The sequence below is a fragment of the Tetrao urogallus genome, assembly GCF_951394365.1.
Source record: "Tetrao urogallus genome assembly, chromosome: 6".
Lineage (NCBI taxonomy): Eukaryota > Metazoa > Chordata > Aves > Galliformes > Phasianidae > Tetrao > Tetrao urogallus.
The window spans coordinates 51,835,025-51,843,841 of NC_136819.1; positions in this window are offsets into that span (position 1 = coordinate 51,835,025).

Sequence of the window (8,817 nt, forward strand, 5' to 3'; positions counted from 1 at the left end):
AAAATCCCATGTACAAACAGGCAATCCTTGAAGAGACTGTCAGGTGTGCAGTCTTTGTTTTAAGCAGTAGGGAAGGAGTGAATGACGGTGGAAGAGAGTCCTCGGGGTGCAGAACATGTAAGGAGGGTGCAGCCAAAACAACGTGCAGTGGTTTAGTGAACCTGAGACGTTTCTTCCTGCTCATGCAGTAATTGTGATTTCCATAGTTTTACTGTAAGTGTCTGTTGAGGAACTTGGGACTTGCAGCTCTGTGTGGCACACTTGCTTCTACAGCTCCCATGTTTCCCAGAATAAATCAATGCATGACTTAACGATGACTGCTGTGGTATTTACACCCCTCGCACATTTTGACCTTCCTCAGCAAAATGTAATACCTAATTATAGAAGGGGATGACATGTGGCAGCCAGGCTTGTGACATGTAGAAGCCATGGAGAGGTCCCCAGAACTTCCAAGAATACACTTGGATTTCTTTGTGGGTCTTCTAACTTTTAGTAGTTAAGCAGCAGGAGCTCTCAAAAAAGGCCTAGAGGAAGAATATACTAGAAGCCAACTTATTCCATAACTGAAATCTTCAGAATAGATGTTTCTTTTCTACGTATGTCTCAGAGAGCTCTAACAATATTTTTGTATCATTCCCATAGGCTGTGGAAAAATGGCATCACAACCTCAGTAGTGCCATTGTGCAAAGTGTGAAAATACACCTTTTGTGAGATAATAACCCAAAGGATACAGAAGGATAACATTCTTTGCCTAGGAGAATTCATGGCCCAAAGCTGTGAATCCTGAATTCAGACAGAACTCCTCTGTTAGTCTTTGGCAAGTCATTTAATTTCCCTGTTACTGTTTTGCAGTCTGTAAAATGTCACATGGTAAAACTTCCTCACCTGTTTTACAGTGTTGTGGGGAGCTCTGTGGCTCAAATCTGCGGTCCTTGTTCTAACATAGATGAGGAAGCTCTACCCTTCATACTGATGAGAGTTAAAATGAAAAAGATTTCTGACCTTATTTAATGTTTATGAAGCACTTCTGGCAGGTGCTTGCTAAGTGCTAATTAGTACAAGCACTGTGAAATGTACCTCGTTTATATGAGGCAATTTAAGCATAAAGGTTTTTGGAGATATAGCAATAGTTCCATTTTCATGTAGCTTCACCATGTGACATTTGCCTACTGGATTAACCTGACGTATTCCTTTTCTTGGCCCCACTTTCATGGGTGCATTTGTGTTGGGGATGGCCACTGTATTTAAGCTTTAGTTAATATATAGACCGAGTCCACAATGACTGCAAGCCACTCTATTTACTCAATAACTGGATTAAATGATCAACTCTGAATGATGTAAGTGGCATATTGAAAATGAGGATTTATAGCTTAATTTTCACAGGATTACTGTCTCTTGTTCACCTAATCTTTTATTTTCCACTATTTTTTTCCATTAAGTGTCAGTTAGATCCACATTGCTTGTATTTGCTTTCAAGGATTCATTGAAAACCCAGTGATGTTGTCAATGGACTTGATACTGTAGGCAGTAAAGTAATAACTGTGCATTTCATTTCACAGCATGGATTTTCTAAAATGAAATCTCCTATTAAATTTTACTTGTGTTGTCGTTAAGCATGAATGCATTCAGTTTTTTATCACAAAGCTATTTCACCTACTGAGTGACGTAATGATTGGTAAGAACATTTAAATGTAAATTTGCATTCAGATTAGCTGTTTCCCATTATTTTATGGATTGTATTGTTTGAAATTTGATTTTATTAACAGTCGCTGTTACACTGTGATAAATTTGGTCTCTTCTTCCTTCCCAGCCAAGTGCAATAATAATGAGTGGAATTGGTTGATGTGTCATCCCCTATGGTGTCCTGGTGGAAGGCTGAGGGTAAATGTCTGCCAAAGCAACACAATTCATTGTAAAAACTACAGCATGGTTTTTAAAAGGTAGCAATTACTGATTCACTCATGCACACTAATGTGTTCGACATAGGTACTCACACTTCTCCTTGATAACATGGCCTTCATAGTCAGATGTGTGTGACTTAATACATGCGGTATAGGATTTTGAAGCTTTTGTAATTTTTAATTTGACTGTATATGGTCTTACAGTTCTGGCATGATGCACTTTATGAAAGGAAAGAAAACCAAGCATTTCCGTAGTAACGTGCGATCTATGCTCACATCTTTCCCTCTGTGCAGATATTTCAAGTGAATTTTGGATCCACACCTGTTATTTTGTCCTGAAAAACACATTAAAATGAATTTAAAGTAACAGTGCTTGCTCCCTGTTTCTCTCTCTTTGTCTTAGCAAAATGCACTTCGTAGAAAAACCTTTCTTAATGTTACACGGATTTGAAAAACTAACTGTCAGTATTACTGAAAGAATTGATATTTCAGTCTCTGAACAAAAGGTTTTTAGTGTTTGGACTTTTTAATGTGCTCTGTAAACTGTATCAGACTCCTGTTTTTTCTGTAACAGATGGCTTGGAATAACTAAAGTAATCTCACATAGCTCTTCAACAGCACTGTACTAGAAAAGAATGGTAGGCCCTGACTCAGATAGCATTATTATCACCTTCACAATGTGGAAGAGCTTCAAACAAGTCCTGTCAGGGCTTTTCAGAAGTCTTGATAGAAATTACTCTTTCTCTCATCCATTCTAGAGAAGAACAGCAGGTAAGCTGCCTGACCAATAAGCAAGAGCATGTTAGTACACAGTTTACAGCAGTGTCCGTGAGTTGTACGATAACTGGACTGTTATTGACTAATGTTTCTTCATTTCTTTTGCATCAGTTATATATAACCTCATGTACAATGATCTGTCATTGGTAGCTGAAGTGTCTGAAGCAGTTTGATTGAACACCATGTGACACTAACGTTGCTCAAGGCAAAAGGGAAAAAACCAGCACCAGCCAAGTATGTATATCTGCTGAAATTACCCAAATTACCCACTGGGAAGACACCCTGTTTTGTTGCTGGTCCGTCTGTTCTATGTCAGCTGGAGAACAGCTTTAGTCTGAGTGGGAGGAAAGAAGGTAGGCAGGGTGGTAAAAATGGGAACAAAGGCAAGATTGACGTCTTGCCTTTCTAGTGCTGCAGTTACTACTTCCTTATTCCTACTCACTTCTAGTAGTTTATGTGAGGTCAAGCCCTCTCCCTATAGCTCATGGAAGTAGCTCACCTACCTGTACAGTAACAAGTTTCATTTCCATCAGGGGGCTGATTCCAAGTTCCAGATGTTGGCAAAATGATGAGCTGACATAACCCTTGTAGCTAGGCATCGGGCAAGAGGGAAAATACAGCTTCAGATATGTTATCTATAGAAGAGATCCCTATTTGTGATACAGGCACTGTGTTAAGTGAGTACCTTGTGGATTGTTGGCTGCTGAATTTGGATGAGTTTGTTAGTGGATGTCGCCAGTCCAGAAGAGGATACCTGAGATGTGGAGCCTGCATGGCCTTCACTGTACTACACAGGATGCATGGTGCAGCCTACTTCGTGGAGGTGAGAACTTTGTTCTTTCTTTTCCAAACAAGTGTGTGAAAAAGAAGCATTGGTAGGGAACAACTGGCAGAAATTCCTTTCTGCTGCTTTTACTCTTGTGTGGGCCTGAACTCTTCCTTATTTGTCCAAAGTGAAATATCGTCCATGTGGGTATCAGTCATAGTGAGGTACTGAAGTAAAACCTGCAGAGGAGTTTCAAGACTCTGCCATTTAATCTATATGCTCACAAGAAATTAGTTGTTGAAGCACCTTTGTGCGTTGTTAATATCTGTTCATTTCTGCAGTATTTGCATTAAATATTGGCTCACCAGCCCTGTGAGACTGTCCAGAAGATGAGGAAAGAAAAAAAAGCAGACATTCTGTGAACACATACTGTTTATAACCTCCTTTAATGCATCAGGTTTTGGCCAGCAGCTGCACTTTGCAGCGGTTGGAAGTAGGATGCACTTTAACACTGCACAAATGTCTTTGGCAAAGAGATGTCTTTCTCAGGAAAAAACACTCATGTGTTTGAATGTTCTTGAAGTATTGAGATACTGTACTCTTAATTTGGCAGGCACTGCCTTTTGGAAGTTGAATAAGTACGCTGCGTTGCAGGCCTCCAAATAGTGCCTCAAACAACAGTGTTAGGTTTTGGAGATACCTTCCCAGTGCTTTGATAAGTGACAGAGTAGTTTTTGGTGGCAGCTGAAACCCTTAGAATACCCAGGGCAGAAGTGCTAGTGATTGAAATCGTTTCTTTTGAAGTGCAGAACAGCCACCTGTATGTGCCTTCACAGCAAAGGTGGCACTGTGCATCTTCATCTTCTCCTTTACTGGGTAAAACTTGCAGGGCTAACTGAACCTAATTCTTCAAGTGTGTGGAAATGACATTTGCCAGTGAGGTTTGTGGGAGCCCAGATGGCCTCTAAATAAAGATTCTTCCATGCAGGGGTGCTGAAGTGAGCCTTTGGGGCACCTAACAAAGTCATGAAGTTGATAAATACAGAGTATTACCATTTCTGTCACATAAAAAGATATTTAATGCTGTTCTTTGCTTCTGAAGTAGAAAGTCCCAGTCACAGACCTGCTGTACTTAGAGTGATGTTTCCACTGGGATTCATGAAGTGGTACAGTGCTCTGCCACGCATGGGAACCTGTCCTTCGGCAAGTGAAAACATTTTGAATTGGGAGAAATGGGAGAACAGAGTAGGATGCAGCTGGCTGAGAAGCAGCTTCACTTCGTAGTACCTGCGGTTTACAGCAGATGCCAGGCTGTATGAACCAACAGTGCATTCACATTTTGAGTAAAGCAAACAGCATACTGGCATATACCAGAAGGACAGTCACCAGGAGCCAGAAGGACATTAGTTCCAATTGCTCGTGCTGATGAGTTGCTCGACTCATTCATGCTGAATATCCACTCTTTTCCACTGGTGTTTGTTGGAATGGCATGTTTTGTGTCCTGGGTAAATGGCTGAAGAAGAAAAGAAGAATCAAGCAGGATGATGCGCCATGCTTATTTTAAGAATCAGCCTCGTTGCAGATGAGAGTAGCAATGGTCCCAGTGCACAGTGACGGTACATCAGTACTATAGTTATAACTGTACTGCTTAATTAGTGCACGACAGCATTAAAATTTGGCAGTGCTGGTCAAATTCTGAACTTTGCATTTTGTACTTCAGCTTTCTTCTGCTTCGCTTATTCCAGCCACGAAAGCCATATGCAGAATACAGAATCCAGACTATCAACCCTCAAATTGCCAGCATGATTTTTTTCATTGCCTCCTTTAGTAGTATTATATTTTGTGTTCTCACATAAACTTGAAAGACTTACTAGAAACGTTTATTCCTGCCTTGCAATTGCATGCGCTCATTCTTTCAGAATTCTGGAATGCTTTTTATATATATACTAACAGAGCTGCAGTCAAGTCTGTGTCAGATGAAATACAGTTTGAAGACATGTGTTGGAGTTTTTTGAAGTTTACAAAAGGTATTACTTGACGTTCTCAAACAGTGGTAAGATTCTCTATCACTTCTATAGAAGATTACTAGAAAAGGTAAAAAGGAAATCAAAACCGTGATTTAGCTTAGAATTTGGTCTACTGATTGTAAGTTTATGCATTAGGCAAACAAGAATTTACCTTCAGTGATCTCTACTTGCCTCTACTGAGTAGCTGGGTAAAAAAGCATCTCCAATTTGGCAGAACTTAAGTGGGAGTAAAACAACAGCAATGTTCTGCGTAACAGTGCTGGGTGCTGAACTTAGCTGAAAGAGCTACCAGGATCTGGGACAAGCAGATGGGGGGCAGTGAATTTTGCAGGCTACTCTTCCATTGTCTGTCAGTTATTCAGTGTCAACCTTACAGTTTAATCTTTGCATAGGTTTTAGTGGTCGTGTATTTAATATGGTAGCTTCTTGTTGAGTGTAGGTAGTGATAAAGAAACGGGATTTGAAACAAAGACAGTACTGAATATCTTTGCTGTCACTCTGGAGATTTTCCACATCTCGAGGATGGGATGCAGAAGATGCAGCAGAAGAATGCAGGGTTGTCTGTCACGTCAACATCTCTGAAAATTCCATGCATACAAATGGGCAGGAACATACTGAGCAAAAATATATGGAATGTAATACTTTGTAATACAAATTTTACACAGTCACAGGGAAGAAACAGAAGATGCTAGCTAAGGTATTACAAATAGGAGACTTTTTGTCTATTAGAGATAGATTTGCATTAGACTACCTGATTAAAAGACAGTGCTGGTACTGATGGTAGTCTGAACCCTACATAAAATGTACCGATGATTTCCATGCTGAGGAAACATGGCAACAGCATGCAAAGTCTATTAATTGGCACCCTGGGTGGTAGGCCTAGTACCAAACATTGCTTTTATAGCTTATATCACACCACTCGTGCAGGCTGCTCAGCAGAGAGCGCAGAGATAGAAGGAGTACTTTGAAGGCCTCCCAAATGTAAACAGATTTCCATCTAAAAGGCTGCACTAAGAAAGTTTCCACGTTAGCTTTAGTGATGGCTGCTGTGGCTGTGGCATGTTTCCTGGCACTGCTTGCACATTCACTTTGCTCTGTACAGTTTCTGTACAGAGACAGAGATCTTCTCAATCCAGGACTGACAAGACGCACATATTTAAAATAAATACATTCTGTGAGCTGCTGCTGTGGAAACGTCTGTAATACCCAGTGAGTGCAGAGAAGCAGCTTCTTTGCCAATGCATGCTGGCACTGCCCTTTTGAGCTGAATGGATGAACCTTGAGTTATTCCAGATGGCTGTTTTAGGGAGCTGTCTTGTAGCAAGAATTCATTCCACAGCGAAATAAAAAGACTGGGTGCAGACTGGATGTAGTTGCAGTGTGGAGACAGAAGGGTTTTCCTGGACCTCCCCATGCTGTGTGAGGAAGATGATGCTTTCAACTGTGTGAAACTAGCAAAAGGGCAGAGGTACCTATAGCCTCTCCCACACAAATCCACACTCAGTACCAGAACAGCACTTTCTGGACACAGAATTCTTTGGACGATCACTTAGAATTAAATGAATAGGAACATTGTCACCTATAGTGGAAGAAACCAGAACACCCTGTTTCTGGTAGGTGTGAACGTGGGGCTTTTTTCACATCCAGACCTTCATTCAACCTGGCACAAGGAGTGGTTGTATGCCACAGTATGAAATCTGCCCAAAACACATGGACATACATTGCTGGTGGATACTTCATTCAGTATCTGATGTGAGTAGACTCTGTTTCATACCCAGCTGTATTGTTCTTGGGATTGTTTTTTTCCTTGACAGATTGAAATAAATTGGGCAGGAGAGAAATAAAAGTAAACTGTGTGCAGCAGGAAGGAAGACATGCGACTGGAAAGGCCAGGAGCAGAGACACTGGAAAGCAGCCCCTTTGTGCATGGCTGTCAGTGGGAAATTCACATCTTTCCAACAGCATTAGCTGTTTACAGTCTAGAGAGTGCCCTCTAGTGTAAGTGGGACCTTTGAGAACTTTGATCTACAGAGCAGAACTGTTGTGCCTCTTAGAGCATGCTATAGAAGAGCCACACCATGCTAACTTAAGTGAAGGCACTGGCTGCTGTGCCAGGGTGGCAAAACCTTGGCTTAGCAGCAGCATGCTGCAGCCTTAATCCTGGCTTATCAAACAGGTTTTGATGTGTGAAACAACTCGAGATTAGGCCACCAGATTGGTTGCTAACTAGTCATAGTAAAATGGCATGCAGCTGTGTGCTGGCACTCATTAGCAGGTAACATGCAGCTCTTTGATAGGAGTTGTAAACATGTCATCTGCTGAGGCTGATGTGCTGGAGTACAATAAGAGAATCAAAGGGCACAGAAGAAAGGAAGCAGTTCTGAGCCATTCTGATAAAAGCAGGTTTGTCTAAGAAAGCTTTTTATCTTTGAACCCATACTGCAGATCACGGAAAGAAAAGCACCGTGGGACTGAGGGCATGGGGTGCAGTGCTGTACTTCAGCCCCGAGCAGAGGATGTGTGGACAGCCTGATACTTCACCCACTGAAACAGGCTGCCTGCTGCCATACAGCCACCTACCGCTGCTGTATGTGTTACCTACCTAAAAGACTCTCCAAAATATTCCTGTCACTATTTTATCATGAAAACAACAGAGCAGAACGAGAGAATTGGCCATAATCTACTGCTTAGATCAGTACAAATTAAGAGGAAATTCCTGATATAAAATAGCGTAGAAGGCAGATTCCCACCTCTAGGTATAACGTTCTAATTTCTCTTTGAATGGCCTAAGAATGTGCTAATAGAATAAATGAGGAACTTTAATTAGAGTTACATGGGGAAGAGCCCTTCGGTATAAATGGAGCGGACAAGAAGCATAAGATATTCTCAAGGCCTTCTGATGTAATGCATATAGGTACTTACCTAGGCATGCAGAACTACTCAAAAGCTAGTGTAATCTTCTGGATTGCTATTTTTCTGCCACCTGTTCCTAAAATGGAATGTTTAACTTGTTACAGTAAGGTTGCTTGCAAAACAAAGCATAGGCAGGAAGACTGAAAGTTGATGAATATTTAAGTTCACAAATCCAGATCAGCTATTATAAATATTTTGACCGGCACTCTGCCTAAAACAAAAGGTGATTTTTTCCTCAATTAGTTATTCTCCAAGCACCAAAGTTCTTTTCTGTTTAAGAAAACATGTAATCCTTATTTACAATGTCTGTAATTTACACTGATTTGTATTCCACTCAACCTGATTGTTCCTAACTGCCAAAAATTGTATTTTGGAATAGTTGAAAGCACTGGCAGACAGTCAAACATTTACCTTCGTTGTATTACTGATGGAT